The sequence below is a fragment of the Notamacropus eugenii genome, chromosome 4, assembly GCF_028372415.1.
Source record: "Notamacropus eugenii isolate mMacEug1 chromosome 4, mMacEug1.pri_v2, whole genome shotgun sequence".
In the NCBI taxonomy this organism is placed as follows: domain Eukaryota; kingdom Metazoa; phylum Chordata; class Mammalia; order Diprotodontia; family Macropodidae; genus Notamacropus; species Notamacropus eugenii.
Genome location: NC_092875.1, coordinates 150,210,401 through 150,236,799, shown reverse-complemented (window position 1 = coordinate 150,236,799; position 26,399 = coordinate 150,210,401). Strand labels below are relative to the sequence as shown.

At 39.3% G+C, this 26,399-nt stretch overlaps 1 long non-coding RNA gene across 1 annotated transcript in view; it reads right to left on the bottom strand.

Annotated features, from left to right (window-relative positions):
• LOC140498275 (uncharacterized) overlaps positions 1–26,122 on the bottom strand; it is a 31,769-nt gene extending 5,647 nt beyond the window's left edge. Inside the window, exons 1-2 of the long non-coding RNA XR_011965047.1 lie at positions 25,940–26,122; positions 17,614–17,777 (exon numbers count right to left, since the gene is read on the bottom strand). This is a non-coding gene — a long non-coding RNA (uncharacterized lncRNA). The remainder of the gene's footprint in view (positions 1–17,613; positions 17,778–25,939) is intronic.
• Between the last annotated feature and the right edge of the window lie 277 nt (positions 26,123–26,399).

The window sequence follows — 26,399 nt, the reverse complement described above, 5'->3', positions numbered from 1 at the left end:
ACATGAAATAACCCATAAAATGGAGGGAGAGGAGAGGCAAGTCTGGAGGGGGTGGGGAGGAGCAAGAGCTGCAATGTCCGAAGGACCCCAAGGGAAAAGGAAAAGAGGCAACGCCTGCCTTCTCTAATCTCCCTTTAGCTGTGTGGTTCTCCAGTGAAAGCATGTGCCTCTGGCTGAGTCCCCTTCCTAGTCAGGTCAGAGCTCTGAACTCCCTCCCTGCGCAGCTCAGCCTCACCACATCCTGAGTGGCTCCACCTGGTCTCACTGCCCCAGACAAGACTCAAGGGAGCCCTGGTGTGTGGGTGATGAGGGAAGCAAGACCATTGTTCAGCCAGGCAAGCATGGGTGAGGCTGACCATCGTCTTATTTACCCACCAACAGCCACTTCTCCATTTTTTTCAGTTCCCTCATTACGCACTTGAGAGGTTGTTTGAGCACTTTCCAGAGTGAATTCACAAGAACTTTTATGAATGCTTTCCTCCTTTTTGTGGCTATAAACTTGCCTATCAGGCCTCTCATTTTTTTCACTGCTGCCCATAACTGTAACAGTGAAAATGCAGTTATTAATAAAAATAATGAGAGTGCCTAAAGTTGCAAAAGTTAAATGCACAAATGTTGCAGGTTGATTATATGAATGTATGTGTATATGTATACATTATATGTATGTGTATGTGTGCATTTATTTATATATTACGGTGGCTTAGCCAAGTCATCCCTTTAAGTTCAGCCGAGAAGGTGGCTTGAAAGCAAATCTTTATTCCCCCCAATCCCATGTTCTGGGTAAGGAGAGTACAGTGTTCCATTCTGCCAAGTCCAAAAGAGAAGAAATCCAGCCCATTAATTAATAAATTAATAATTATTATATATGATTAATATATTATATGTGTTATATACTACTACTAATTAATAAATCCACTAAATGTTGAATAGTGATCATCAAACTATAATCCCAACTAACACAGAGTAATTTTGTCCACACTAAGGTATTTTTTCTTACTTCTAAGACCAATTTCTACTCAACTGTTAAAATGTCTTTCTTTTTCAGTGACCATAATTCTCAGATTTTAAATCATGGGAGTCATTTATTCCTCTTCTCTGTTTTCTTGGGACATTTAATCTGTTTGTTCCAAAACTTCAAGTCTTATCTGGATTTACATGAATTAACATAGAGGATAAATCATGAGATAGTAAACATCAATCACTTGGATGCAAACTGCTGTTATTGCTTCCGCTACAACAGCATTCTGGCTAAGAGAGATATTTGACTTAATTTGGGCTCTAACATTTTTCTGCCAAGCATAGTCCATGAATGGCCAGTTCATACTCCAGATCAGATGAGTTAAAGCCATTAGTTCCTAATAGCCATCTGGAGTCTTATCAAGATTAGTTGGTGGCATATTTGAGTATATCATGGAAGCAGTACCTAAAAATATAATTAGGGTTTTTCTAAAAACCCTAAAAAAAATTCACCTAAAAAGATTTATTCATATTGGCTGAGGTCCTTGACCAAGTCACTCATCTCTGGACACTGGGTTTTTTCATCTGTAAACTGAAGGAAGATTTGGACTAGACTAGGGATTTTTATCCTGGCATCTATGAACTTGTTTTTCTTTTTAAAAAAAATTGTATAACTATATTTCATTGTAATTGATTGCAATTCTATGCATTGTATTTTCTATATTTAAAAGCATTCAAAGAGGGGGGTTCCTAGGCTCACCAGACTGCCAAAGGGGTCCATGACACATAAAAATATTAAGAATCCTTGGGTTAGATGATCTCTAAGCTTCCTTCCAATTATCAATCAACTTTACAGTCTGGAACTCAGGAAAAATCATAACATAAATGTTTTGAGAAAGCCAATATTGTAAGGAGACAATACTGCTGGTGCAGACATCCTGGACCTGGGAACAAGGTCTCAAAGACAAAATTTCTTAACTCAGTGTATGTGCTGGGAGAGAGAAGGAAAGAAGGCAGTGACAGAGTGGTTTGAGGATGAGAATAAAAAAAATTATTCCTAGGATAACTGAAGGTCAGAGGAAGGTTTGATGAGAATGGGAGGGAGAGGGTGGCAGTGGGGATGGGTAAGGTCACAGCTAGGGTACAGAAAGTCAGATAAGTCAGCTAAGAATGTTTGAAGTCAGGGAGCAACAGACTCTGTCTAGGTAGTAGAAAGGGCTGGGGAAAGGGGTGGGGGGGATAACAGCCGAGAACTGGAAAAGCAGAAGAATTTAGTGGAAGACTCATATATCAAGCCTCACCATAATTGCAGTCCTGCCTAAAACCAAGGGAAAAACTACAGAAAGAAAGACAGAGAGGACTTGGCTTCTAAAGTATCTGAGGTAAAAACAGACAAACAAACCAACCAAGAGAGAGAATTCTACGTGAATTGGAAGTGAAAAGAATCCTGGCTGTAAGAAAGGGAGCAAGAGCCTGTAAAAGCCTGGGAGGGGAATCAACCCAACTGATGAACAAGACAGAGTACCTGGAACTTGCTGATTTGCATAGCTCCTGCTAAGGTGAGCGCTTGCTTTGCTGCCCTGGATACAAAATACTTCTGTGCACAGTTTCGGTTTGTCTATGCAAAGATAAAGAGGAATGGAGCTATAGCCCTAAGCAAAATTGTGAAACCCACTACTGGGTCTGGCCAAACCTCTCTTGCCCAATCTTTTCCTCTCAATGACCTACCACTTCAGTATTCAGTGGTTTTTATTCCCTCCTTCTCCAGTCAAAATTCCTGAAATCTGATTGCATCATGGAAACATGTCAAAATTTACTCCTGTTAAAATATTACTTCATCTGAGCTTGTTTTTTTTTTTTTTTGCACTTCTCCCCTCAATTGTGGAATTGAGGAATTTTCTCTTCTGTTAAAAAAAAAACACAAACAAAAACTTAAAAGTTATCTTTCAGAAGCCCAGGAGAATTTTAGATGGTTGGGGAGATCATAGTGTTCTCAAAATTAAATTTTACATAAGGTTGCTAATAACTATTATTAATAATAATTATTGTGAATAAGAAATATTTGATTATTGTAAATTATTAGTCATTGTTAATAAGTAATAGTTATTGTGAATAATTGATAATAATAGCCATAATGATATATAACATTCATATAGTGTTTTAGGGTTTGCAAAGCTATTTAAATACATCTCATTTGATCTTTACAATGACACTGTGAGTTAGGTGCTATTATTAGTCTCATTTTACAGATAAAAGAGGTTAAATGACTTTCCCAGAGTTACCCAGCAAGTGTCTGAGATAAGATTCAAGCTCAAATCTTCCTGACTTCCAGTCTGTCTGTGCCACCTCTAATCATCTTTTTGTTCTCTTCTTCCCCACCTCCCTCAGAGAAGGTGAGCTTTAGCTGGGGCTACAGGAAGGGAATATTTTATAAAAGCTCTTGCATTTGGACAGAAGACCTGAATTGGAGTCCTATCTTTCACACTGACTGTGTCATCCTAGCCAAGCCAATTAACTTTGTGTGTTTCAGTTTCTTCGTCTGTTTGTAGGAGATGGTACGTAGTGCTTGATATTACAAAAGTCTCCTAGAAAGATATGACACTGTAGTTATGGAAACTATATTTCCCAGAATCCTATCCTATTGTAAAGCAGGAAGACACAACATCTAGGAAATTATGGTGGAATCTGGGCATGAGAAGCACAAAGGTTGAAGGAGAAAGTTTGGAGTAGGAAAGAAAAGTGAAGAAAATGCTGGGAGTTTCCCTGTGTTACACATCATCCCTCTGGGGTTTTAAACACTTAAACTTCCCCCACCCCCTTCTGCTACTGATGCTATACTTCTGGGCACAGATGTGGAAACACTTGAAGACACTAAGGATTTCCTTCCTCCCCCTCCATCCATAATCCCCATCTGCCGCTTTGTGGATGTCTGACTTTGGACTTGATATAGTATTGTCTTGCCAGTCCTTAAGACCTAGTTCCTTCACCTGCAGCATCAGCTATTATTTTGTTGTTTAATCATTTCAGTCATGTCTGACTCTTCATGACCTCATTTGGGGCTTCCTTGGCAAAGATACTGGAGTGGTTTGCCATTTCCTTCTCCAGCTCATTTTACAGATAAGGAAACTGAAGCAGAGAGGGTCAAGTGACTCACTCAGGATCACACAGCTACTAAGTATCTGAGGCCAGCTTTGAACTCAGGAAGGTGAGTCTTCCTGACTTCAGGCCTGATGCTCTATCCGCTACACCACTATCTACCCTCTCTCCAATTCTTACCTGCCCCTAGCGTCAGCATCAGTTATCATTGTGCTAAAGATTCACAGGTACAGTGGGGAAAGGTATTGGCCCAGATGACACATATGATCTTTCATGGTCATTCTCTGGGCAAAGTGTTTGTTAACTCACCATTTTTGCTTCCCTAGATGTGACAGCATTCCAACACAGGACCAGCCCAGAGATGGATTTGTAATTTCTTGTCTCTAGTTGGCAGATAATTTGGTTTGACCAATGAATGGTTATTGAGAGTGTTTCCTCCCAGCTACCTTGAATTTCCATTTTTAATAAATTGGCCTTTTTTATACTACTGTACTGTATGTGATATGGTTAATATTAATTAGTTGAGGAAGGGGATTCAGTGCGGGAAAATGGGAGCACAGAGCAAGAATTTGAGTAGATATTAAGACAAACCAGATAAAAATACCCCAAGGTAGCATAATGGAGTATTACATGTAAAGTGGAAATAATCATGCCCCATGACCTTAGAGGCAACCTGGCATGTTAGTGACAAAGCAGATTTTGGAGTTAGGAAGACTTGAGTTCAAGTCCTGTCTTTAAAATATATTGATTGTGTGACCCTGAATAAGTCATTTTGCTTCTCAGTCTCCCAGCCAGCTCCCTAAGAGAAAGAAGCAATAATTTGCAAAATGGTTGCCAGTCTAGATTGGTTGAGGGAGTTTCCTCACTGGAATAGAAGTTTCCTAGAGTAATGAAATCATAGTTCTCAATAAAATAAACAGTTTCAAAACCCAGCTATCTCACAAGGTTCTTATGAGGAAAGTTTCCATAAACTTTCAAGTGATATTAAATGGGACCGTGTGCAGTAACTGCAGCCCGAGATGGGAAAGTTGCTTCGTCTAATCAGACTATCTCCCTTCTGCTTTAACTCTAAACTTTCTCTTCTTTCCACACCCAAACTCTCAGCACAGTAACCCCACCTAAGGGAAACTGGGATGAAAGACCTCGCTGCCTTTTAATGTGTCTCTCTAATGAAACTGACACTAAACGTAGGTTTAGGAAAAATTAGAAGAGAAAAACTAAAGATTTGCTATGGCTATAATAATAATAATAATAATAATAAATAAATAAATAGCATTTATATAGTGCTGAAAGGTTTACAAATCACTTTATAAATATTATCTCATTTTATCCTCCCAACAACCCTGGGAAATGGGTGCTAATTATTAACCTCATTTTACAGATGAGGAAACAAAACCACAGAAAGGTTACATGAGTTGTTCTGGGCCACACAGCTAGTAAGTGTCCAAAACTAGATTTTCTAAAAAAAAAAATGTTTATTTTACTTTTAATTTATGGAATAAAACAAGCATTTCCATAATATAATAAAAAGATCATAAATAAATTATTATATTATATGGTATAAGTATAATAATATTATTATAAATAAAATATTATACATGAAGCTGCAAATCTATTGTGTACAACTTGCTATTCCTTTTAAATATATAATAAAGTTATTATGTAAATTTCTTTTCTTTCTTCTCCCCAAGATGGCTATCATTAGATACATATATGTGTGTATGTATATATATGTATATATACGTGTGTGTATGTATACACACACACACACACACACACACACACACACACACGACTGCATCCGAACTCAGGTCTTCCTGAGTTCAGGTCTAATACTCTATCCAATGTACCACCTAGCTACCTATAAAACTGTGGCTCTGTCAAAGAAATCCAAATTGGAGCCATTTAAGCCTAGTTACCATGTAGCACAATGACTAAATTGCAACTCTTGCGTCAGAGACTCTCACTAGCCATAAAGGACCCAGGCATACTTGGGGAGATTAATTTCTCCTATCTGTAGTTCATTGTCTCTACCTAGATGATCTGGGAATTTCCTGTCTGACACAACTTCATGGGTTCATGCTGACTCCCTTTGCAAGCACACAGTTCACCAGGCCCGAAAAATAAACCAATGTAATTTTATGTTAAAGAGCTCCAGCAAAGGAGACATGGGAATGATCCTCCATGTCTCCTTTGGTTGTCAGTATTTTATGCTTCCTGCTTTGTGGATTGACCTTAGTTACCAGCACTTCCCACCTATCGCTTACTATTGGATTCCATTCCACCATCTTGCATAAGTAATCTAATCTGCTTGCAAATTTCTGTACTTAGCATCAGATGGCATCAGATACCTGTTCCTCTGGTGTTCTGTTCTGCACATCACTCTGCCTCCAATTCTCAGTTCCCAGAGGATGGCAACAGTCATCCCCCTTTCCAGGGATCATGGAATCACAAACAGTTCAGGAAAAGACCATAAAAGTCATGTAGTCTAACCCCCTCATTTTACAGATGGCGTCAAGAGAGGTAAAGTGATTTGTCCAAGTCACACAGAACCCTATGATTTGAATTCTCCTTTTAAGACTCCAAATCTAGTATTCTTTCTATAATATACTGCTACCTCATATGGCCAATCCTCATCATCTTTGTCTAGTTGTTAGCTTATAAAGGAAGAAAGAGGAGAAGAAGAAAGAAGAAGAAGAAGAAGCAGGAGGAGGAGGAGGAGGAGGAGAAGAAGAAGAAGAAGAAGAAGAAGAAGAAGAAGAAGAAGAAGAAGAAGAAGAAGAAGAAGAAGAAGGAGGAGGAGGAGGAGGAGGAGGAGGAGGAGGAGGAGGAGGAGAAGGAGGAGGAGGAAGAGGAGGAGGAGGAAGAGGAAGAGGAAGAGGAGGAGGAGAAAAAGAAGGGGAAGGGAAGAAGAAGAAGGAGAAGAAGAAGAAGGGGAAGAAGAAAAGGGGGAAGAGGAAGAAGAAGAAGAAGAAGGGGAAAGGGAAGAAGAAGAACCATGCATGTATGTACAGGGGGTAGGGGAGGCATTGCCATTTGTATATTGTTTATATTTCAAGATCACCATATCCTGCAATGAAAAGAGCTGTGAATGAATGTTGTTCAGTCATTTCAGTCATGTCTAACTCTTTGTGACCCTATTTGGGGTTTTCTTGGCAAAGATATTGATGTGGTTTGCCATTTATTTCTCCAGCTCATTTTACAAAAGAGGAAATTGAGCCAAGCAGGGTTAAGTTAAAGGACACACAATTAATATGTCATAACATCTAGTTGCCCAGGAACGTATGAATAGGAAATGAATAAATATAAAAACAGCTCTTCCCTAAACACAGTTGACTGAGCATTGTACAGAGAGGCCACTACATGGCACAGTGGATAGATGAGTGCTGAGCCTGCAGTCAGGAAAACTCATCTTCCTGAGTTCAGATCCAGCCTCAAACATTTACTAGCTGTGTGACCCTGGGCAAGTCACTTAACCTCTGTTTGCCTCAGTTGCCTCATCTGTAAAATGAATGGGAGAAGGAAATGACAAACTACTCCACTATCTTTGCTAAGAAAACCCCAAAACGGGGTCAGAGTCAGACACAACTGAACAAGTGAGAAACAAAGGGGAAAGTGTCTGGCAGTAGAAGACATCAATGAACGAATGAGCCTGCAGTGTCAGAGGTATGAATTGCCCTTCTACAATGTACTCCCCACTATCACTTCTGCACACACACACACACACACACACACACACAAAGGTGTAGAATTCCCCACTGATTCCCATGCTCCCCAGATAACGATGTCCAGAGGTGGCATCCAAATGGGTGTTATTCAGCTTTTGTACTTGAAGAGAACCGATGACATCACATTGTTGGAGTCAAGGTACAATGTGTCCAACTGTGACTAATCAGTCCAATATAAGCTCAGAAGACTGTAGCACAGGTCAGGCACAAACAGTTCATTTATACAGTTGCCCATCTCACATTTTCTTTGGGTTACTGTGATTCTGCTTTGCTCATAGAGTACGGAACCTTCTTTGAAATGGGCATGCCATGTTGGATGGTCCTTTGTCAGTGTGTCCCATATCACACAATCAATTCCAAAGTTCTTCAAAGAGACCTTTAGAGTGTTCTTGTATCATTTGTTCTGACACACATGTGAGTGCTTGCCTTGCGTGAATTCTCCATAAAATAGTCTTTTAGGCAAACATACATTTGGCATTTGAACAATGCAGCCAGCCCATCAGAGTTGTGCTCTCTGAAGCAGAGTTTGAATGTTTGGCAGTTTAATTCAATAGAGGATTTCAGTATTCATAAGCTTACGTTGCCAGGTAATTTTCCAAATCTTCCTAAGACAATTCCAATGGAAATGGTTCAGTTTTCTGTCATGGTGCTGGTAGATTGTCTATGTTTCACATGCATAAACCAATGAAGTCAGCACATTAGCTCTATAGACCTTCAGTATGGTATGCATTCTGATATCACTTTTCTCCCTCACTTTCTTTCAGAGTCTCCCAAATGCTGAGCTAACTCTGGCAATGCATACATCAGCTTTATCATCTATGTAGACATTCCAACTAAGTATACTGCCAAGGTAAAATTTCTCCATTTGCTGTAATCAGTGGTTCCATGTGTGTGCTGCCTGGTGGAGAAATTGTTTTTTGATGTTGATTGTGAGGCCAAATTAGTACAAGCAGCAAAGAATTGATTCATACTCTATTGCATCTCAGCTTGAAGCTACATTGAGGGTACAGTCATCTGCAAAGAGAAACCAACTCTTCCTCCCTTTTGATCTTGGCTTGCAGCCTTTTCAAGTTAAATAGTTATCCATCAGTGCAGTAGCTGACCTTGATGCCATTTTGATCCTTATTGAAAGCATGTGACAATATCATGTAAAGCATCATGCTAAAAAGCATGGGAGCAAGTACATAGCCCTATTTACTCCCCTGGTGGCTGGGAAACCATGAGAACAATGGATTCCTTTATCCAGTACCTGTGCAAGCATGTCCTCATGACAATGGTTTATAGTAATGAGGAGCTTCTCTACGCAACCAAATTTCATCATGACCTGCCACAAACTGTCATGACTGACAATACCCAAGACCTTGGTCAGGTTGACAAGCATTGTATACGGACCTCTGTTCTGGTCCTGGAGTTCTCTTGCAGTTATTGGGAAGCAAATACCATGTCGGCCATTCCTTGGCTTTTTCTGAAGTCACACTGACTTTTTGGTAGACGACCATTTTACAGGTGAAGGATTAGCCAATTAAGAATCTTGCCAACAATAATTGAAAGGGAAACTTCCTTGTGATTGTTACAGGACAGCCTGTTTCCTTTTCCTTTATAGAGATCAACAATGGCTGGGCCATCTCCAGTTGTCCTGATCTATATCTGGCTTCTGGAGGAGAAAATGAGGCTGGTGACTTTGCATGGTCTTCTCTCCCTAAAATTCAATTCACTTGCAAGTCATGGTATCACCTTCCTGATGCCATGGTCCTCTTCGAAAACTACTGTGAGTAGTTTGAGTTGCCCCGTGGGGACCCAAATGGCCAGTTCCAGTTGGGTAACACAGCTCCTCTTCTCTTCTCTCCTCTCCTCTCCCTACATGATGTATCATGCCCTTACCTGAGGGTGCTTTGTCCAAAGGAAGATAAATTTTAACGGCTGAAACCTACCATAATATCTTGGGGTTTACATTTCTTTCTTAAAGACCATTCTTTAAGCCCAATTGATTCTGGTTCTCATTGATTGGATAGCAATACGTCCCTGCCCAAGCACCACTTCATGGTTATTTTTTGGGGTCTTGATGGCTCAGAGTGAATGTAAATAGTAATTGTTTCTCTTTTGATCAGAAACCCTGAGGGTCTTCCTCTCTGAGTTTGATATTTTTTTTCTTTTGGATTAAAGGGGCTATTGCTTGGACCATTCTTAAAGATCCCTAATAACTGAAAGGCCATTCCCTCACTCAAAATGAGAACTCAAAAAGATCTTAGCTTAAAAAGGCCAAGGTCTCCCGCTGCATCCTGGGCCATTTCCAGTTGTCCTGACCTATATCTGGCCACTGGACCCAGATGTTTATGGAGGAGAAAGTAAGGCTGGTGACTATGCACAGCCCTCCTTCATTAAAATCCAATTCATTTGCAAGTCATGGCATCATTTTCCTGATGTCACGGTCCTCTTCAAGAATGAAAGACAAACCATGATGAACAATGGAGGTATCCTTTATCTCCTGGAATAACTTCCTTTTGCCATATAACCCAGAAAATTTCAATCAGCTTTGGTATGAGCAGTAGTTCTCTGATGGAATCAGCACTAGATGCTTTGCTACATGAGAGTAACTTAATGGCATTCAACAACCTTTCTTCATTTGGAAGTTTGGCCAGAGAAGGATTGACTTCAACCTAAGGTATATGGTCAATGGCTTTAGCATTGGTTGATGATGGTATGTTGAGAACACTATGGGAGTATTTAGCCTACCTATCATTTCTTTATCACTGATCCCTGATCACTGATCAGGCTGCATCAGCATTGAGTAGTTGAGATGCACCAGAGGTCGTTGGCCCATATATAGTCTTCAGGTCACTGTAGAAGTGCTTTTGGATTCTTGTTATCACTGTAAAACTCAATCTTATCTGCCTGCTTATTGAGCCAAGAATCCTGAATCTCTCTAAACTTTGCTTGTACTTTACTTTTGATGGAGTTAAATACTGCCTTCTTAGAGACTGACAAATTGTCCTGCTGGTAAATCCCATGGAGTTCTCATTTTTGGTTTAGCAGCTTCTGAATTTCCCCATCATTCTCAGCAAACCAGTCCTGATATTTGCAAGTGTCTTGGCCCAGAAGAACAAATGTAGTGCTGTACACCAAACCTCTGAAAGCTACCCATTCCTTTTCTACTGCACTGTAGACAATTGTGTGCTGACTCAGCTTTTCCTCCAGGTCAGCAATAAACAGTTTACTCAGGAAGAAACTGTCATCTGTCGACTTTGAGTCTCCTGACAGTTGTCTTGCCTTGGGGTCACCACTTTGTTGAATGTGAATGTTCAGTTAGAAGAGGATAAGTCTATGATTGGTCCAGCACTTGGATCTCCTTGCTTTTGTCATTCTCACACCTTTCCTATTTCTTCTCCTTATGATGAAGTAGTCTATTAAGTGCCAGAGGTGATATCCATGATGTTTTATTGCAATTATATAAATAGAGGACAGTGTTGGTGATGAGAAGTTTGTGAGATGCACAAATCTTCAGTTGTAAGTGAGTGCTGTTGTTGTTGTTTTCAACTCCATTCCTCCCAAAGACTTCCTGCCATGTCTGTCTGTGCTTACTCTGGTGTTAAAGTCATCTTGAATTGTCCTCCTTCAGAGCATTGATGATGAGGGTCTCTAAGTCTTCATAAAAATTTTCTTTGGCCTCATGAGGGTTCATCATGATGGGAGCATATGCACTGATGACAGTGTCATGGTGCCTTCCTGCAAGCAGCAGTTGTTTTGTTATGATCCTATCATTCAGTCCTTTGGGGAGGCAAACAAGCCTGTTGACCAGATAAGATCTGATTGCAAAACTTATACCAGCTTCACAGCATTCCTCATCACATTGGCCACTCTAGATAAATGTGTATCTAACTCCATCTTCAGTAAGCTGGCCTTCATTTGCCAGCCTTGTTTCACTCAGGGCTGCTATTTGGATGTGATGTCTGCTGAGTTCTCTCACAACAAGAATTTCAGATTTACTAGAATTCATATTGTTCATGAGCATGCATGCATTTCATGTACCAGTTGTGAGTGGATTCATATTTGCAAATATTTTTGTACTGTTTTTGTATGTTTTGACCATAGGGTGGAATCTCCAGCTGCTGCAGTAAACAGGCCGGGGCTGGGTGAAACAAACAATTTTTAGGTACCCTTTCTAGCCTCTTCCTCATGTTAGTAGGTGATTATGGTCCTTTAAAAAAGCTGGAAAGACTTACATGAACTGATGCAGATTGAAGTGAACAGAATCAAGAGAACATTGTACACAGCAACAGCACTATTACATGATAAACAACTATGAATGACTTAGCTATTCTCAGCAATGCAATGATCCAAGACAATCCCAAAGGACTCATGGTGAAAAATGCTATCTGCCTCCGGAGAAAGAAGTGATGACATCTGAATACAGACTAAAGCACACTCTTTTTCCCTTCCTTCCTTCTTTCCTTCCTTCCTTCCTTCCTTCCTTCCTTCCTTCCTTCCTTCCTTCCTTCCTTCCTTCCTTCCTTCCTTCCTTTTTCAAGTTTTCTTCCACAGAATGACTTACATGGAAATATAGTTTACAGGAATGAACACGTATAACCTATATCAGATTGCTTATCACTTTAAGGAATGGAGAGGGAAGGGATGGAGGGATAGAATTTGAAACTCAAAACTTATAAAAAAATTAAAATTTGTTTTTACATGTAATTGGGGAAGGAAATGTAAAAATTAAAAAAAAAAATTGGTCAAACACCTGGAAACTGCTGAATTTTACTGCTACTTCAGTCCAGTGAGAAGATGACCCTATGCTGAGGGCCACCCATGTGCAGGGTTGTGACGCATCTGTTACATCATCACTTGCCTGCTGCCACAGGACTTCAAGGTAAGTAAAATAGTAAAATAAAAATAGAGTGTAATAATAAAATAGTAAAATAGAGGATGATGGGTGATGTCTTGACTTTCAAGTGAATTGAACTTAAGTGAGGCAGAGTTTCACAAAATCCTATCAGCCTGGATCTTTCTTCCAGAGTCATCAAAGTCCAGTGGTGGCAAGACAAAAATCAGGATGACTGGTGATGCCAGGGATGCAGTGGATGACCTTGGTGTCTTTGATATCTGACCAAGCTCTAAGTCTTCCACATTGCCTGCTTCAGTTGCCTTCATGGTAATTGAAATAAATTGTTCTTTTCCACCCATTCCTCTGGGAGAAGTCTTCACATGCTTGAAGTTGATGACCCCTAATTCACCAGTGGATTTGGGGTCTGTCAATCACCTTCAACCTGTTTTAGCCTATCTGCTAAGTCAATTTTACTTGAGATATGGCCACTGTGCATGCTACAGCTTCTTGGAGCAACAGGTAAGAGTTCAGTGCCAGGTGAACACCAAAGGTGGATGAGCAGCCATGAAGAGTATTTGGCAAGCCCTCACACCAGAGGTGCTAATCATCCCTGAACACTCCATGCACTCCAAATGGGAATACCACCTCCAATAACCAAATCTCATTGCTGCTGTACACATCCATAGATGCTTCTCTCTGTCTCTGAAGATGCGCCATTCACTGCTTCTCCTCAGTGTTGCTGCCTCCATCTCCTCCTGGGTTCCGTAGCTCCTTAGCACTATGATCATTGGTTGGCCCTCTTCAGCTGCTGGTCCTTCTTCTTCCTTAAAGTAGGATAGATCTTTTGTGAGATGACCTAGTCCCCCCAAATACCTAGCTCTAATCAACACATTTTCCTACTTTTTTATTAGTAAGGCCCACAGCTAAACACTATCAATATAGGAAAGAGTCCCATATAGACAGTAGAGTGGAAGAACTGAATGTAAAATTTTCAAGATGAGCATTTACATCTTTGGAAAATTGGCAAATGCTACAAATCAGTGCTTCATTAATTATTCTATTCATCATCTAGACTTAAGAAAGTAATGGAGAGGTGACATAGTAGATAGAATACCAGCCCTGGAATCAGGAGGACCTAAGTTCAAATCTGGCCTCAGACACTTACTAGCTGTGTGACCCTAGGCAAGTTACTTAGCACCAATTACCACCCCCTCCAAAGAAAGCAATGGAAAACATGTTAATAATGTAGGTTCAACTTAAAACTATATCATTTGTGCATATTTTTTGAAGAGCTGGGTTATCAAACATTTATCAATATACCACTGACCACAGGTATGGACAACTATATATGTTTCCTTCAGGAGGATGACCCTCATATTTGTTGGATATTTAGAAATGACTTTTCAGTTCTCATTATGCTCCAAGCAGCTAGCACCACTGCCATGCAAATTACCCTGGAGATTTGACAAGTTTCAAGGAGATGCTTGGTAGCAATGGAGAAGACAGGTTAGAACTGGGCACCAATGCCCTGTATTCCTGGATTACTTCCTGGAAATCATCCCCTTTACAAAACTAATTCACTAATGTCTGAGTGAACTCAAACCCACCTTCTCCACTACTCCCTAACCATCACAATGCTGAAATATTCCAGAGATATTTGGCCTTCAAAAAGGAGTTAGATTAAGCAAGATGAATCTCTGCTTTTAGAGCTGTCAAGAGAGTGTTTTTTTGTGTTCTATAGCGAGGATTCTAGTATGGGTTTCAGGCAGTATGAAGAAGCTATTTTTAGTCTGAGGAACCCTGCTAGGAAGTAGAGAAACCTGATTACCTACATTTCTATAGGTTATGGGTTATAGGTTATCAGAAATCTTTAAAAGGACCCTCTCTAGAGTAGCCAGTTGCTCCAAATAGGTTTCCCCTTCCCATTCTCACAGTTGGCCCCACAAACTTTCTTCCACTTTCATTCCAGTAGCCATTCCAAAAATGTCTCTTTGTTTCCTTAGGGTTCTGACCAAAAGTATGTCAAACATACGTCCCAGACTCTGAAAAGTTTCTATTTCAAATATACTACCCCATTGTCCAAAGTAAAATAATTCCAGTATTTCAACCAATAGCAAATAAATGAATCAATTCCATGTAGTAAGTACATACATGTCACATAGATGGGAATATTAAGTAACAGAAAAAAAACACTCTATCAGGAATCAGAAGATCTGGGTCCAAATCCTGCCTCTGACATTTACTATCTGTGTGACTTTGGGCAAGTTATTTGATTTCCCTAAGCCTCAGCGTCCATATCTTTAAAACAAAAGTGTTGGACAAGACAGTCTCTGAGGTCCTTTATAGCTTTAAATCATTGCTTCTGTGATTCTATGGAGAATCTCAGACTGAAGAAATGTAACAAGGACTGATGAAAATATGCATGTATTATGTACATCTGTTAACTATGAATCCATTATGTGTTCTTCCTAGGATGGAAATAATGATGTGAGGCAATATTTCTGGTTTTAAAGTCTTTTAATACAGTGTAGAGTGCACCAAATATAAAAGTCTGTCCAATTATCCTGATCGATATGACACAAGTCAGAAAAAAGTCTGACAAACCCTTTGTCAGAGCATGCATTCCAAATTTTGGCTTGGAAAATCTGGCTCACCAGATGAACCTGATCCCAGCTCTTTATTCTGGCCCACTACAAGGAGGCCAATCTCAGGGAGTAGGCCTGAAAAGCAAGGAACTAGACTGTTTGAATAGCATCCTCCTCCCCAAACTGCTAACTATACTATTTTTACATAGGCTCAGTCTACACAAACTGTGGTAAGGGGCCTGGATGTTTGCTCATGGAGAATAGTTATTTGATGTCATTCAGTCATTTTCAGTTGTCTCTGATTCTCCATGACCCCATTTGGGATTTTCTTGGCAAGGATACTGGAGTGGTTTGCCATTTCCTTCTCCAGCTCATTTTACAGATGAGGAAACTGAGGCAAATAGGGTTAAGTGAGTGACCAGGGTCACACAGCTAGTAAGTATCTGAGGCTGGATTTAAACTCAGGTATTCCTGATTGCAGGCCCAATGCTCTATCCACTGCACCACCCTGCTACTCACATCCTGAAAAGCCAAAGGGAATGTTGGCTCTGGACCATCTGAACTTACAGAATCACAGAAAGAGTTGGAAGGGACCTCAGCAGCTATCTAGTCAAACATATAAAAGAATCCCCCTGCTTGCTTACCAAAGTTATCACCTAGACACTGCTCAAAGATGTCTGGTGACAGAAAGCTCATCACCTCCCAAGATAGCCCATACCACTTCTGGATCAGGTCTGGTTGTTACTGTCTTCCTCTTGATACCAAGCTGAATCATATCTCTTTGTAACCTCCATCTGTTACTCTCAGTTCTCCCCTCTGGGGTCAAACCACACAAGACTACTCCCTCCTCCACATACGTGGCAGCCCTTAAAGTTGTTGAACCCAGCTGTTATGACCCTTCAAGTCTTCTCACCCCTGTAAACATCTCCAGTTCCTCAAAGTCATTTTCCATTCTGGTTGCCCTCCTCTGGGGGCTATCTAGCTCCTCAATATTCTTAAACAGTGGCACCCAGAGCTGAACACAGTATTCTACGTGTGGCCTGGGTAGGGCAGGGCAGAGTACAGAGGGACTATCACTTCCTTTTTCTTGGAAGTTAAGGTAGCCCAAGCTCTCATTGGCTTTTTGATCTCCCCATTCTGCTGGTGACTCACATCAAGCTTGCAGACTGTTAGGCCCCTACTAAAACACCGTCCTCCAGTCCATTTTCAACAGCTTGTCAGGGATGCTTTGGTCATGCTCACTAACACAGACCAGCTTTCTTCAGATTAAGAGGATGGCAAGGTCAGTCCAGAATTTGGTTGTTTACTGCACTCTTCTCCCCTGAAGAATTATTCTCCCCTAAAATGGAGGGATAGAATCTTAAAGAATGTTCATAGTAAAGGGGGCAGAAGGAGAAATTGCCAACAAAGGCACGAGAGGAGTTAGAGGAGAAATAGAACTATGCAGTGTCATGGAAACCAAGGGAGGAGAGAGTGTGAGGAAAGGTCAGTGGTACCAGAAAGTGCCATTGGGTTATCCACATCTAGAGAAAGAACTACGGAGTCTGAATGCAGACTGAAGCATACTATTTTCTCTCTTTTTTTTTTCTTTCTTGTAGTTTTTCCCTTTTGTTCTGATTCTTCTTTCACAACATGACTAATCATGAAATTTTATTAAAATAGAGGTAAAAAAGTCTGGATATCTACTCTTTTAGTATACCTTATCCTGGAAGCTAGGTAGTACAGTGGATAGAGTGCCAGTGCAGGAGTCAGGAGGACCTGAGTTCAAATCACACCTCAGACACTTGGCACTCACTAGCTGTGTGACCTTGGGCAAGTCACTTAACCCCAATTGCCTCATCCTGGGTCATCTCCTGTCATCTTGATGAATATCTGGTCACTGGATTCAGATGGCTCTGGAGGAGAAGTGAGGCTGGTGACCTGCACAGCCCTCCTTTGCTCAAAAAAACAAAGTCAAATGCAAGTCATGTCATTATTTCTCTGATAGCATGGTTTTCTTCGGCAATGAAGGACAAACACACACACACACACACACACACAATGTGGAAATCGTTTAACATGATTGCACACATACCATATTAGATTACACACCATTTTGGTGATCAGGGAAGAGAAGGAGGGGAAAAAATTGAAACTCAAAAATATCTTCTAAAAGTGAATGTTGAAAACTAAAAATAAATAGGTAAATAAATGGGGTAAAAAAAGAAAGTGCCATTGGATGTGGTCATTAAAACATAAGCAATGTCCTTTGGGGAAATAATTTACATAGAATGTTGGAGAAAGAAGCCAGGCTTCAATAAGCTAAGGATTGGGTTAGGCAATATCAACTCATGCTTATAGTTTACAAAATATTTGTATGGTAATAAACCAGGAAGGCAGGTAGTATAGGTATTAAAAACCCCACTTTGCAGATGAGGAAACTGACCTTCAGAGAGTTTCAGTGACTTCCCAAGGATCACACAACTCTTCTATGTCAGAAGTGGGAATCTGATCCAGGTCACCCGATTACAAAGTCACAGCTCTTGAACCATCTTGCTGTCTGAGACTGGACAGGTCGGTCACAAGTTTTCTCAGTTTGGGTTTCCACAACTATAAAATAAGGATAACCTATCTCATAGGGTTGTTATGAGAATGAAATAAGAGATTATATAAAGTGCTTTGAAAATCTTAAAATACTACATCTATGTTAGCTTTTATTATTACTATTATTGTTACTTTATTATGTGGTTTGAATGATGAGAAGTAGAGGAAAGCGGATGTTGGCTACTGAGCTTTTTGGATCCCATTAGGTGAGAGAGACTCCTTCCCAAAAGGGACCTTACTTACATGGACCTACTTTCTTTCCCCCGGTAGAGCTCATGTTCCTTGAGGTTGGGGGTGACCTGGTTTTCATCTTTGTATCTCAAGTGCCAAGCACAGTGATGGGTCAGCAGAAGTATTTAATAAATTCTTGTTTGCTCGCTCAATTTATTGAACGCTTCGCCTCTTTTTTCGACGCCTCAGTCCCAGTGCTCATTGACTGTGTTAATGTCTACTAGAGTTCCATGCAATCTAATAGTGATAAGACCAGCCACCAAGCAGATGGAGAATAGGAGATACACTGATGGGTGGTCCCAGGAACTGGGAATGAGGTGGGTTAAATGAAATAGCTGAGGAGAACATTTTGTATGACTCACTTTCTAGCTATTGGGTCCATAGCTATCTCTCCTGGTATGATTAAAGAAGTGTGCATTAAAAACAAAAACAAGACTATTGATGATGATGATGATGATGATGATGATGATGATGATGATGATGATGATGATGATGCCACCAGGTGATGTGTAGATAGAGTGACCAGCCTGGAGTCAGGAAGACTCATCTTCCTGAGTTCAAATCCAGCCTCAGACACTTACTAGCTATGTGACCCTGGTCAAGTCACTTAACCCTGTTTGCCTCAGTTCCTCATTTGTAAAATGAGCTGGAGAAGGAAATGACAAATCACTCCAAGAAAACCCCAGATAGGGTCAGGAAGAGTCAGACATGACTAAAATGACCGAACAACAGCAAAATTAGTATTTTTATTATTGTTAGCTAGCATTTCTATAGTGGTTGAAGGTTTGCAAAATGCTTTACAAATATTATCTCATTTTATCCTCACAACAACCGTTGGGAAGTAGATGCTACTATTGTCTCCGTTTCATAGATAAGAAACCTGAAGCACAAAGAAATTAAGTGACTTCCCCAGTGTCACAGATATAGCGTCTGAGGCTAGCTTCAAACTCAGAGTTCCGGACATCTTTCCAGTGCTCTGTCCACTTCATCATATAGCTGACTGTACAATGATAATAATATCCTGCATTTACACAACATATTGTACATCTATGACCTCATTTTCACAACAGAACAAAGTAGAGAAGACATTACAGAATCACAACCATAACTGGGGTTGGAAGCAACCTCAGAGGTTATCTATTCTAACTCATACCAGAAGAGAATCCTCCTTCCATCATATCTGATGCATGACCATTCAGTACTGGTTTAAAGATCTCCATTGAAGGTCAATCTACTACCTCCTGTGTCAGCTCACTCGAGTTTTGAATATGTTTAATTAGAGTTTGGTCATTAGAACATCAGCAATGCCCTTTGAGAAAACAAGCTGTCATAGAATGATGGATAAAGAAGCCGGACTTCAATAAGCTAAAGATTGGATTAGGTAGTAACAACTCACATTTATGTGGCACTTTGGATTTACAAAATATTTTTATGACAAGCCAGAGAGGCAGGTAGTAGAGATATGATTAACCCCATTTTACAGATGAGAAAACTGAAGTTCAGAGCGTTTCAGGGACTTGCCAAGGATTTTTTCCTTACATCAAGCTAGAGTTTGCCTTTCTGTACTTTCTGCATGGTGTTGTAGAGCCAACCAGAATAAGTCTAATCTCTTCCACATGACCATCCATCAAATACTTAGACAGTGATCGTTTCTAACTATGAACTCTCACTGTTTCACCTTCCCCAAGTTAAATGTCCCTGATTCCTTCAACCAAGATATAATAAGGATCTGAACAAGATCTGAGCAGGGCAGAATGATGTACTGACTGTCCCAAGAGGAAATCTAATAGCTCTTTAATGCACATTTTTGCACTTTAGCTCACAAAAAGGCAATTAATTATACAAATGCTATATCAAAGAGATGTGACTAGACAGCACTTCATGTCAAAGAGACTGGAAGGTTTTACTTGATGACAGAAAGCTCAGAGAATCAACAGTGCAGTCTCTGTGAGTTGTACAATAAAGGCCTTCATTCCAAAATAAGGGAGGGAATGGTCCCGTCATACCTGGCACTGGTCAGATACTATCTGGAGCAATTTGTTCAGTTCTAGGCATCACATTTTAAGAGATAATGGCAAACTGAAGTATGTCCAGAGAGAAGTGACCAGGATAAAAGAGAGTGGGGAGGGAAGAAAAATAAGCATTTGTGAAGTGTCTTTCATGTGCCAGGTATGACTTTTTACAAGCATTATTTCATTTGATCCTCTCAACAACCCTGAAAAGTAAGTGCTATCATAATATTCCCATTTTACAGAGGAGGAAACTGAGGCAAATAGGGTTTGAGGGAGGGATCATAGGCTTATAGATGTATAAGAGACATTAGAGACCATTCAGTCTATCCCCTCATCTTACAGATGAGGAAACTGAGGCTTACAGAGGTTAAGTTTATTGCCAAAGATCCCAAGGAAGTCAGTAGTAGAGGTGGGATCTGAGCCTAGGTCCTTTGATTCCAAAGCAGTTGATCTTGCCACTAAACTAGGTTTCCTTTTGATATAAAGGAAAATGTAAATGACATAAAAACAAAATATATCAACAAAGTTTTTTTTTTTCCTTTTGGAGGGTCACATGGCTAGCAATAAGGCTAGATGCTGGCTGAGTGCGCCACCCACTGTACCACTTCCTCTATAGGTCCTCAGACTTCCTGCTTTCCTCCCTTCTGCAGGGGGAACTCCAAACCTTATCATATGGGAAAAGATCTTAAAAAATTTAGAGTGCTTAGCCTAGAGAAGAGAAGACTTGAAGGAATGGTTACTGTGTTCAGATACAAATATCAGAAACTCAACCTTGAAAAAGACCTCAAAGTCAGTCTAGTCAAATGGTATTTGAACCAGAATTCCCTCCTCAGAGTTTTCTGATGGGTTTTCCTTTCAGCTGTGATTGAAGACTAGAGGGTTAAAAAAATAAAAACAACTTTTTCTAGAGTGGTAGGTGACACAGTGGATAGAGCACCAACCCTGGATACTGGAGGAGCTGAGTTCAAATCTCTTCTCTGTAAGATGAGGGGATAAACTGAATGGTCTCTAATGCCTCTTATAAATCTATAACCCTGTGACCCTTCCCCCATACCCTCTCATAGAGTTATCTCTGGTAGAATTATAATGAAGAAGAGAAAAAAGTTCAGAAAAAACTAACCAACATATTAGAAAATCCTATGTTATATGCATTGTGCCCCACTTATGGTTTCTCCCCATCTCTCATCATCTGCAAAGAAATGTGGAGAGGTGATGTCTCCAATCTCTTCTTTGGAGCTAAGCTTGGTGATTATAATTTTGCAATATTCAGCTTCTATTATTATTGCTATTTTCCCATTTATGCTGTAGTTATTATGTAATTTTTTTTGGTTCTTTGTACTTCATTTTGAATCAGTTCATATAATTCTTCACCTGCTTCTCAGTGCTCATCATATTCGATACTTATAGTACAGTAATATTCCATTATATTCATACCTCTTTATGCCTTTAATTTCCTTCTATTTTTAATTTTTTTTTTTGCTATTGCTAACATTCTAGAACTATGCCACATAACAACATGGGAAAAGGGGGTTCTTGCTTTAACCCTGTACTTGTTGGGAAAATTTCTAGTGTTTCATCATTGCATATAATAATAGCTTTTAGTTTTAAGATAAATACTTTTTATCCTATTTTTTAAAAGATCCTTCTGTGCCTATATTCTTTAAGATTTTTTTTTTTTTAGCATAAATGAGTGGTGTACTTTGTCAAAGCTTTTTTTCTATATCTATTGATATAATTGTGATTTGGGATGTATTTATTTTAATGTGTTTGTGTTGTGTTCCTAATCATAAATTTATCATTATATTTCTGGTATAAATTCAAACAGATCATAATGAATGATTTTTGTATAACTTGTTGTCACCTTTTTGCCAGGATTTTATTTTAAAATTATGAATAATCATTAACATTGATCTATAATTGTGGCACAGTGGAGAGAGTATGGGATCTGGAGTCAAGAAGGCCTGAGTTCAAATTTGATCTAGCTGTGTGATCAAGGACAAGTCACTTGGCTTTTGTTTGTCCCAGTCTCCTCAAATGTAAAATAGGGATGATAATAGCACCAGCCTCACAAGGTTGTTATGAGAATCACATGAGATAATATTTGTAAAGCCATTAGTGAAGTGACTGATACATAGTAGATTCTTAATAAATTTTTAGTTCCATTCCACTTTGCCTTTTCCCTGAAAAAACAAATTTGGTAGTGTTTTTATTATATTTGGATGATGGTACTACAAAAAATATTTGATCCTTTCTTCCTTTTCCTTTTTTAGAAGAGATATAGCTGAATCTCACCTTGGCACCCCTATGCCACCAGTTCCCACCTGGATCTCTCCTACTTCCACCCTGCCCCGTTTCCCTTCTCATATTGGAGGCAAGAGATTTAACTGACTACACTTTATTACAATAGCCAGATTACTTATTGTCCAACATGGCCCCTTCTCCGGCCCTTTAATAGAGTTAATAGCAGAGAAAATGTTATTAATATAATTTAAATTGCTCAGAACCCCTTAGTTATGATACTTCTTAAAACTCAGACTAAGGTTTGGCTTTCTCTCCTAATTTAAAGATTCATGTATCTCTAGTTAATTCCTGGCCTCTTTATGTTTGAGGCAAAAATCAGAATATAAGGAACGTTTAGGTAAAAGAAATGAGTGGAATATATTATAGTGTTATTTGTCAGACATGGAAAGGAGAGACTGGGGACAGAGTAGACCTTCTGGGGGGGAAATTTCCTCAGTTCTTGAAGAGGTTTCAGTTTGAGTATAATGTTCCTGGGTACTTCCAGGTCCTAATCAAGGTTCACCTTGATTTCTCTGGTCTCTACCACAGTTCCTTTCAGTTTCTCCATTTCAGTTCTTGAACATTTGAATCCACAGTCATTATCAATATTGTTCAAACATCTTTACCTAGTTTAGGTATTGGGGCAATAGTCATCTTATAAAACAAGTTTAGTTCAAGGTCTTTGTAACACTGATGAGTGATTCTGCAGAAGGTATTCCATCCTTTCTTCTCTTCCTCTGTTTTAGAAGGGGGAGACTAGAATCTCCTCCAGATACCCCTGTTCACCAAGTCTTAACAGTCTATCACATTAATCCTTTTGCAGAGGCTGTCGCGCCCCCTTCTCAGTGCTGCTGCCGCTGTCCAACTCTTCATGCAGTCCTTGATCTTTCTTTTCAATCTCTCACAGACTGTGTCCCTTTAAAAACTCTTGCATATGATTAAAGTCTGCCTTCTGTTCTAAAGAATATGATAATTCCAAATCACTGTTAAGATAAAAGGAAATGTTTGTCCCTCTGAACTACAAATTCCAGGATGTCAGTTTGTTCTCTCAGAAATTTTGAGGACCTTTTTTATCGTATAGATATTAATTACTCTTTAAATTTTTCATAGAATTCTTCTGAAAATCTAACCTCACTCCCTCTTTTTATAACTGGTTCCATTTCCTTTTGGAAATTGAATTGTTTGGATCATTGGATTATATAAGAGCTATTTGGTGTTCTGTTAATTTGGGTAGTTTATGGTTTTGGGTAGCAAATCCTATTTCACTTGAATTCTCAGCTTTGTTAGCACATAATTGTAGTTACTGGGGTCTGGTGATCCTTTTCCTTTTGTGTTTGTTGTGATTTCAATGTGTTCCTTTTTTGTTTGTTTAATTTTATTTTCCACCATCTACTTTTCAATGTGACTGGATAAATTTTGTTAGTCTTCTCTTTTTGTGGTGGCAAAAAATTGAATCTGAGGCAGGTTGTCATCTATTGGGAAATGGCTAAACAATTTATGGCATATGAATTTAGTGGGATGTTCTGGGTTATATGAGATTATAAAAAGGATAGCTTCAAAGAAACTTGGGAATACCTGTCAGACTGATGCAGAGTGAAGTGAACAGAATCGAGATCTGTACACTAACATTATAAAGACAAGCAACTTTAAAAGACTTAAGAACTCTGATCAATGAAATATCTATTCCAGAGTACTGATTTTATCCCTTTCTTGATAAACAGGTGAGAGTTAAGATGCAGAATAAGATAGACATTTTTCAGACACAGCCAATGTAGGAAGTTGTTTGGTTTGACTCTGCGTATTTGTTATAAGGGCTTTTAAAAAAAAAAGTTGTCCAGTAGTAGGGATAGAAGGAGAGGGGGGAGCTAAGGATAGTGTAGCAAGAAAGAAACAAAACAAGCCTTTATTAAGTATGTGCCATGTGATGCTGTGCTAAGCCCGTTTTATATGATGATTAAGCTCAGAATGAAATTAACTTTTTTACAGAAGAAAAAATTACCAGTCTTTTCAAATAGCCAACTTTTTGTTGTATTTATCACTTCAGTAGTCTTTTTTGGTTCTCCTGTTTTTAAAGATTTCCTTTTTATGCTTATTTTGAGTTCATTTCTTGATTTGATAATTTTCTTGAATTGCATATTCCTGTTTTTGCATATTCATTTGATTAAACCTCTTTTCCTATTTTGCTGGGTTGGGGTCTGATTGGCAACAGGATAAGGGAAGAAAGAATTCAAGAATCAAAGACAGTGTAGTTATAAGTTGATTCACCCAGGAGCTGGGATAGGAAAGGATATAACTAGTGCAGAAGTGCTGGCCTGGGGAAGAACCGAAAGGTCAGGGAAAATGGAGATCACAAGTAAAGATAAAGAACAATGTTAGGGAGCTTAAAGCAGAAGATGAAATGCTAGAAAGATTTTGATTAAATAAAGAAATCTCAGAGTTTGTGAATATGGAGGTGAAACACTTTTGGGTAATGCTAAGGTTAAGGATATGACCATCTCTATGTGTAGCGGAGGTGTAACTAAGGTGAAATGCAAGAGCAGGTCATGGGGAATGAGTAAATTGAGGAGCTAGGAAGTTAAAGAGTATTTGAGAAAGTATATCCTGTTGGGTTGAAATCTCTCTACTCTTTTGTTCCCCAGATTCAATCCTTCCTTATGATTCCTCACCCATTCTCCTGCTGTCCTTCTCATGGACTTGATAAACATACATGATCATTTCTCTTTGTCTTTCATTCCCCTTCTCCCCATTTTTGTACCCCAACACTTTGCAATTTGGTCCCATGAAATACGTGGAGAGTTGTGGGGTTTATGGTATATTAGCTATTCTCCTCCAGCTTCAATTTTCCTATTATAAAAAACTCCACTTATATTTTTACCCCCTTCTGTGCTTCGTTATCTTTTGATAATATCTTTGATTTGGGGGTGTGTTTTTTGCATTACCCTGCAGGTTATTCTCCCCTTCCTTCTCTCTTTTGCTCTCTCTCTCTCTGACAGTCTCTAAACCCAGGGTAATTTAATTGTTCTCTACTTGGTAATTTTTTTCTTTGTTTTCTATTCTATGTTAGCAGGTATGGTTTTCTGGGGGAGAGAAAGAGAATATATACGCATAATATATACATTTATACATATAAATGAATGTGTCATAAAAACAAAATTATTAGAAAAATTATCAAGAAAAAATTACTGAAATAGACTTCCTTATAAGGCAGTGAGGTGCCGAATAATAATAGTTAGCATTTATATAGTGTTTTCAAGTTAGCAAAGTGTTTTACACGTTAACTCCTTTGATGCTGACATCGTTTTGCTGCTATTCAGGCATTTCAGTCATGTCCAATTCTTCCTGACCCCATTTGGGGTTTTCTTGGCAAAGATACTGGAGTGGTTGGCCATTTCCTTCTCCTTCTCATTTTACAGATAAGAAACTGAGGTAAACAGGGTTAAGTGACTTGAGTATCTGAGGCTAGATTTGAACTCAGGTTTTCCTGACTCCGGGTCTCAGTGCTCTATCCACTGTGTCACAAAGCATTTATACGTACCTTTAAAATTTGCAAAGTGCTTTACAGAGCTCATTTAATGATGTCAGCATCATTATTATACCCATTTTACAGATGAGGAAGCTAAGGCAGATAGAGGCTAAGTGACTTACCTAGGGTCACACTGATAGTGTCTAAGACTGAATTTAAACTCAGGTCTTCCAGATTTCAGGTCCTTCACTCTATCTGCTGTACCACCTAGGTGCTGTAGTCATTGGAGATGTCCCACCAATAGCTTGACGTCCATTTAGGGGCTATGTTGTAGAGCAGGTGTTATTAAATGTGGATCCCTTTGGAAGTCTAAGGAAACCCAAAACTCCTCAGAATAATGTTTTTAAATCCATAAAATAAAATTCATAGAATTACAAAGAAAACTAACTACATTGAAAATTATCAAATTATTAAAAAAAAAAAAAAGTTCATGGAGCCCAGGGGTTACAGGATGACCGCATATCTATCTTAATGATAATAGAGGCCCTGCCCAGTCTACTTTTTTGTGGGAGAAGAAAAGCCACTAATTAAACGACAATGCTTCCTTGCTTCAGTTGCTGGTGGTGATACTAATGACCTTTC